At 47.3% G+C, this 7,392-nt stretch overlaps 1 long non-coding RNA gene across 1 annotated transcript; it reads left to right on the plus strand.

Annotated features, from left to right (window-relative positions):
- Positions 1-397: 397 nt before the first annotated feature.
- On the plus strand, positions 398-6,949 carry LOC109306553. Its single transcript, XR_002100040.1, has 2 exons — positions 398-461; positions 6,525-6,949. It is a non-coding gene; the product is annotated as an uncharacterized LOC109306553 (long non-coding RNA).
- Positions 6,950-7,392: the final 443 nt, after the last annotated feature.

The raw sequence follows: 7,392 nt of genomic DNA on the forward strand, positions 1-7,392 counted from the left end.
GCGGGGTGTAAGGCGCAGCGGGCGGGGGCTGCCCGGCTGCTGCTGCGGTCGCCGCTCCCTCCCCCCTGTGGATGTAACTCAGAAGTTTGGGGCGGAGCCGCCGCGCGCACCCCCCACCCCGGCACTTTCTGTCTCTGACTGAGGCGCTTCCTCGCTCGACTCCCCCTTTTAAGGCAGCCTGGGCAGGTCGGGCGCCGCCCCCGCCGGCACGTCCCCGCGACACGTGACGGCCTGCCCGCCGCGCCATAGGGCTCCCGCCGCGCTCTCATTAGCATATTCAAATCGCCGGAGGGGGCGGGGGAACGGGAGCGGCGGTTGGCTGAAAGCACGCGTCAAGACCCGGCGGGGGCGCATGCGTGCTGTGGCCGCTTGCTGTTGCGCCGGGGGGAGGGGCACAAGAAAAGGGGCCGGGGGAGGGCAGGGCAGGGTGGTGACGTGACCCCGCTCCTTCCCCCGCGCGGGTGAGTCACGGACAACGGGCAGGTCTCCCCGGGGGGTCTTGGGGCGGGCCCGGGCGACTTGGGAGTTACACTCCCCAGAGCCTCGCGGCCGCGGCCTCCTTGCAACTGGGCTCTCACGGCTGGGCGGGGCAGGACCTCCCTCCCGGGCGGTTGTTTCTCCCGCTGAGGCCACGGCAGCCCCGAGGCGGCGGGGCGGGATGTGCGCGGGCGGTGCTGGTCTGGCCGCCTTGCCCTCCGCGCGGTTGCTGGTTGTGGAGCCGCGGCGCTGGCTCGCGGGAGGCGCGGATCCGCCCTAAGCGCAGCGCCCGGACACGTGGCACCTCCCCGGGGCCTCGTCACGGCGCCGCCCAGCCCGGCTGGAGCTGGGCGCTGCGTGGGGGCGGGGGCCGCGGGACCCACGTGTGCGCTTCCCGCGGGGGTGGCCTGGAGCGACCTTCGGGCTGCGCCGAGCCGCTCGCCCAGATGGGTTTGAGGCCCCTGCGCTGGGGCTGCGTCGCTCCGCGCCTAGTCACTGGGCGGCTCGTGGGGTACGGGCATTGTCTCCCCGCTCCTGGTGTGCTCAGGGACTGCTGTTTCGTACCCGAGCTGACTTCCCCAAAAATGGTGCTGCTTCTGATCTCCCCCCATCATCCCCGCTGACCCACTCGGCCACCTTAGGGAGTCAGCAGTGCCCCAGCCTTGTTCAATGTCCCCATCCGTGCACACCAAGGCATAGCTTTGGTTCAACCTGCCTGATTTAGGGCCAAATAAGTGTGAGGCTAGGGTTTAGGGCTAATTCCAGGGGAGCAGAGGCAGAACTTCCTGTACCTATTGTTGCTGCACTGGTATGTGTAAGCAGATTCCTTCGGCCAGCGCTGTGGTGGGTGCTGTGCTTGTGGTCTGCGCAGCAAGACAACCCCAAGGGCCTTTGAAAGGGAAAAACAAGCCCCGTTGCTTCCTGTATCCCTGACTGACATGGAACCTTGCCTACAACGGGTCCATGTTTAGCAGTGAAGGAGGTAGTTTCTAGGGGTCCATGTGATTTAACTGTCTTCTTGACAGGCCACTGCCCTACTATAAGTAACTCTTTCTTCTGATAGGACTGCATGAATCTTGCTGGAGGTGAGTGGCTGGCAGTTATCTCTCTGTGGTGGGAGGGAGGGGGGTTGCCAGGGATCAACCTTGAATTAAGACTGTAGGAATGCTCTACAAATCAGGGCTCATAGCAGCAACTAGGGAGTGACATGAAATGAAACTGCATGCTCTGCTGTAAGTGGCTATCCTTTAAAATTGTGATAGGGACATTCCTCAGACATGCCAAGGAGGTTGATTTGGGCCTAGATGGCTGCTATAACTGAAGAACTATTTTACTTAGTTCATAGGGAATCCTAGCTCAATCCAATGCCCTTTTCAAGTACCTTGTTCCCTAGACCCATCTTAAATGTTTTATGAAGGTCACTTTGACTATCTGTAGCAAGTCAAAGGTCTTATTTTATGTAAGTAGTCCACAGCAGTGTAACAGAAGCGACTTTGCTCGGGTATCCCAAGCTTTCTGCATGAGGTGTGAGAAAAATCTACAGACAGCATATAGAAATATGGCATTCTCCAGGGCAAAAGACAGGGGAAGGGGCCATTTAAATGCCTATCATTCCAGTGCATCACATGAAGAACGGTCTTTATCAATGAGCTAGGAAGCCAGAATATCAAATAATTGCCTAACTCTAACACTAATCTGAAATCTAAAGGTAAGAGCTGTTCTGTCTCGCTGTCATGGGTGGCAAGATGGAGCTAAGGCAGTAGGACTCATTTTGCCTTCCAGGGTTTCGTCCCAGTGGACGTTGCTGGCTGAAAGAATCTGGTATTGCACGCATGGAACCTGGGCATCTCCAGTGATATCCAGAGACATGCTTTAAGAAACATACATACCCACTGTAACTTTAAAGCTGGCTGCTGGAATCACTGCAGGCAGCTGGCACAGTCCCGTCTTCATGTAATACTAGTATTTTTTGCCTTCCCATATTAGGTCACTTGTAGATGCAGAATCAAGGATGCCTTTGTACTGCCTATGCTAGGCATTGGTGCTTTTATATTGCAAGCTGGCTATTTTGATTAGTGTTTAAGAAAAACTCTGAGCAAGTGAAAAGTAATTTGTTTAAAGCATTTTGCAAGAAGGTGTGACAGCAGCCAGCTTGTGATGCAAGAATCCTAGTGTCTAGCAGCAGCATCCCAAGTTATATTTATAAACATCTCCCTGTGCAAAAGAATATACAGAGGAGCAGAGCAGAAAATAGTGACATTGGTGGTCATGTTCATTAGTGCTATAGTAGCCATATCTGAGCATAGAAGTTTCCTTGAGCTTTAACGACTCTGAAAATGGATGCCTCTTTTTTGAGCTTCTCAGCTTTGTTACGTTATGGGTATATTTATACTTGGAATGACAGTTCCCCATAATCAGTTGTTTTATTTAAAATTTAAAGGAACAGTCTATCTGAAATATGCTCTCTTGTAATTGTGACAAGCAATGCCTAAGAGTATTGTCACTGAAGGATAAGAGAGATTTTTTTTTTAATGTATTAATTTTATACTTAAGCGTCTCATGAGTTCTTCTTAGTAAGTTTTCCTAGTTGCTGTATGAAAAGCCACATAAATAACAAGGAATCTTTTTAATTCACAAAATGTAGCATGGGAACTCAGCAGCAGGGGTAGCACCTGAAACTATTTTACTCCCTGTGTGCTTCAAAATGGGTGGTATCCCTTTAAAAACTAATGTGGAACTCATTAAAAATTGCAAATCTATCTTTAACATTAAACACTACATGTACAGGGACAACGTTTTGAAATAAGTACAGATTTAACACTGAAAATATAAACAAGATGTAATACTTATGTATCATTTGCTGCTATTCTATACATTTTACTTCAGTTTCCTGTTCCCCCTGTTTGATAATCTTATATAACATAACAGTATGCTGTCATATCATTTTGTCATAAACTTCAGGCTTGACTAGAGGATGCTGCGTGGAAGACATTTATATAGATCATGAAATTAAAACTTTTATTCTCCCCTCAGTCCAATATTGTTCCATGAAAATCTTTCAGCATTTTGTTCAGCTCAGTTTTAAATGATACAAGTGATGGGATTCACAGATTCCCTTAGAAGACTAAATCAGCAGTGAAGTAGATCTTGTGAATACTTAAATTTCCCTTTGTTCATCCTATTGCTCCTAGTTATGATGCATCCATTTGGAACACATTTAGAATCCATTTACCCCCCAGGGCAGGGGGTCGGACTCCATGATCTAATAGGTCCTTGCCGACCCCCAAAAAAAAAAATCTATAAACACCCTAAGCCAGCGGTGAGCAAAATATGGCCTACAGGCTAGATTTAGCCCACAAGGACTTCTGGTGGTAAAGGTCGGGGGTTAGAGGTGGGTCTCAAGATGGTGGTGACCAGGGGGTGCAGCACCTGTCAAGGGTGGGGCTACCCTTGCAGCTTTCAGCAGCTCCCCAAAATTTATTAAGCAGCCCTCCACCTGAAATAATTGCCCACCCCACCCTAAACAGTCTCAGTTGATACTCTTTTAGTTTCTGTGTGCAAACCTTATTTAACCTTTACTTGGCCAGACTCTACCTATTTAGTTCTTTTAATATCTTTATGTTTGTTCTTTACCAAACTTTCTTTAGTTTGTATCACTGAAATACTATTTATTTTCTTCATTATTTTGCTGTTACTTCCAGTACAGTGTTTTTTTTAACCTAATTAATTTTAGCAGTTCTTAAATCTACTTTGGCTGCTGCTTTTAACTCAGTAATTTAGGCACCCATATCTATTTAACCCATTACTGAGCAAGTAATTACTCAAGGAGCTAGGACCAGATAAAATGCAAACCCAGGATCCAACTGCATAACTTTATGATCTGATTTACCGACTACTGAGCAACTGCATCTCCCTTTATATTCAGCGTAGTGGCAGACATTCTGCACCTCAAAGAAAAAAGTCAGGCATATACAATACTGTTAATTTTGCAAAGTTCTTTGAGCAAGTTGCCTAGCACATACTGTCTGTGTATTCTAGGGCCCTAGCCTAGAAAATTCTCAAAAGCCAGCTACTTTGCTGGTGGAGTGTACCGGCTGATTTTAGAGATTATGCTATGGCTTGCCCAGCCAGCACTGAAGCACAGTGAAGCTAGGCAGCTTGCAGATTGATGACCTTTAAAGGGGCTGCACTTTGGCTCTTGGCCCATCTTCAGTTGCTTCATAGTTCCTTTCTATGTTCTGGGTTTCCCAGTTCAGAATGTTTTAATCGGGCTGTTCCTGCCTCCATGTCACAACGCCTGTTACGCATTGATCTGGGTGAAGAGTTTGAACATCAGTAGAGTGCTGTGCATGACCTAAGGAGCATAGCTAGCATTTGAATAACCAATGATTTTAGTAAACTGTGTATTGTCTGGTGTTTTTTGTGTATTATCCAATCATACGTAACTCACAAGGGAGGGGATGTAAATGAATGAATGTAAAGTACTTTGAAATCCTGTGATGAAAAGTACTGTGGGAAGTGCACAATAATATTATTTTCAGACCAAAAAAGGCTTACTTTTTAATCTCAGGTCTTACCTTCATAGCAATGCACATAAGCTAACTAACAATGTGTAGGTTAAGAGGCAGATGGATGAGAGAGAGGTGGCCCTGACTTTTGCAAATAAAATAGCAAAATGATATTCCTGCAACCCTAGTTGCACGCTAGTAGGGAGGGAAAGACTGCAGCAAGACCTGGATAGGTTACAGGGTGGGCTAACAAAAACAGGATGCGTTTCAATACTGACAAGTACAGGGTGCTGCACTTGGGCAGTAGTAACCAACAGCACACTTATAAGATGGGAAACTCCCTTCTTGAGAGCATGGAGGTAGAAAGGGATCTTGGAGTCATTACTGACTCCAAGATGAACATGGGCTGACAATGCAAGGTCACGGTTGGCAGGGCTAACTGGACCTTGTCGTGCATCCACAGGTGCATCTCAAGTAGGGCCAAGGAGGTGACTCTCCCCGTCTGTGCAACACTAGTCAGGCCACAGCTGGAGTACTGAGTCTAGTTCTGGGCGCCACACTTCAGGAGGGATGTGGACAATGTGGAGAGGGTCCAGAGGAGGGCCACCTGCATGATCCGGAGACTACAGGGCAGACCCTACAATGAGAGACTGAGGGACCTGAACCTGTTCAGCCTTCACAAGAGAAGGCTGAGGGGGGACCTGGTGACAGTCTATAAACTCACTAGGGTGGATTAGAAGGGTTTGGGAGAGACCTTGTTTCCCCTAGTGCCCCCTGGCATAACAAGGAATAATGGCCACAAGTTGTTGGACAGTAGGTTTAGACTAGACATCTGTAAGAACTACTTCACAGTTAGGGCAGCTAGGATCTGGAACCAACTTCCAAGGGAAGTGGTGCTGGCTCCTACCCTGTGGGTCTTTAAGAGAAGGCTTGATGCCTACCTGGCTGGAATCACTGGAGACCAGTTTTTTGTCCTGCCCAGGCAGGGAGTCGGACTCAAAGATCTACAAGGTCCCTTCCGCCCCTACTTCTGTAATTCTGTGAACACTTCTTTCCCACCTGACCTCTTTTAACATCGCTCGTCTTAACTCAGGTGTATGTTACAAATGTTCTGCGGGCATAGCTGTATCAGCCAGAGATGTGAAAAAATACTACTCTGTAGCTACAGGAGCTATGTCACCAAAGCCTCACATCAGGGGCAGGCAATTATTTTGGGCAGATGGCGGCTTACTGAGTTTTGGCAAGCCATCGAGGGCCACGTGATAGGCAGCCAGGGGCAGATAAATAATAATTTTCTAAATTTTTTAGGGGTCCTGCAGGCTGGATAGAATGGCCTGGCAGGCCACATCTGGACCCCGGGCTGCGTTTTGCCCACCCCTGTGTTATACTGACAGAAGTGGGCTTCTGCCTTGAACACCAGGGCAGAGTAGCCTACCAAAAAGAAAAGCCAAGTTGTGCTTTCGTATTCAGCATCTACACAGACAAGCTTGGAAAAAACTTTGTTCTGTCAGCATGAAGAAATCTCTTGCTTTTCTGCAGAACTGGAGATAGTGGATGATGGATACTACCTCCTCAGCATCCCGGCTGTTGCAAGGACCTTAAGATCACAGCGATCTATAAGAAGGGTTGCTTTACTTTTAAAAAAGCTTCAGTCATGACCACCTGCTTTTCTCTAGTAGTACCCATTGTGGCATTCTAATGAAAGCAAAACATGATTCTGTAATTATTGCTTTTCTGTCTGTCTGAGGAACTGGGTCACTTGGAGAGTTAACTCTTACATTTCTCAATAATTTGGGCAATGACCATCTTAGATGAATGATGGAAGATGGGTGATGCCTATGCCACGGAATACTTCAGACTTTCTTGAAGCATTTTTCCGTACTTCTCAAACCCACCCAAATACTCTGATGACAGAGGCCATCACTTACCTCCTGCATTTAAAGGCAATAAAGTCCATCTGAAGAGAAGTCTGCCTAGGCTGCTTTTTACCTAGTTTCCAAGGTGTCTGGAGGAAGCAGCATTATTTTGAATCCAAAAGCATCAAATAAATTCATGGGAGGGAAAAAAAAATTCTCTTAATGAAATCTCTGAAGGCTCTCCAGTCAACTTGTTAATATCTGTATATCAGTGGAAAGCATATCATCACACCTCAATTCAATCTTCGTATGGAAAACATGGGAGACAATCCATTATCAGTAAAGTGTACTACTATTTGGCCTCACTCAGACTATTCAAAGAACTAGTGGTTCTGATAATTGCTCATATAAATGAAAGGTCATATACAAGGCATACCTCGGAGATATTGCGGGTTCAGTTCCAGACCACCGCAATAAAGCGAATATCGCAATAAAGTGAGTCACACGAATTTTTTGGTTTCCCAGTGCATATAAAAGTTATGTTTACACTA

Source organism: Crocodylus porosus, unplaced genomic scaffold (genome assembly GCF_001723895.1).
Source record: "Crocodylus porosus isolate Cpor-Errol unplaced genomic scaffold, CroPor_comp1, whole genome shotgun sequence".
Taxonomy (NCBI): Eukaryota; Metazoa; Chordata; order Crocodylia; family Crocodylidae; genus Crocodylus; species Crocodylus porosus.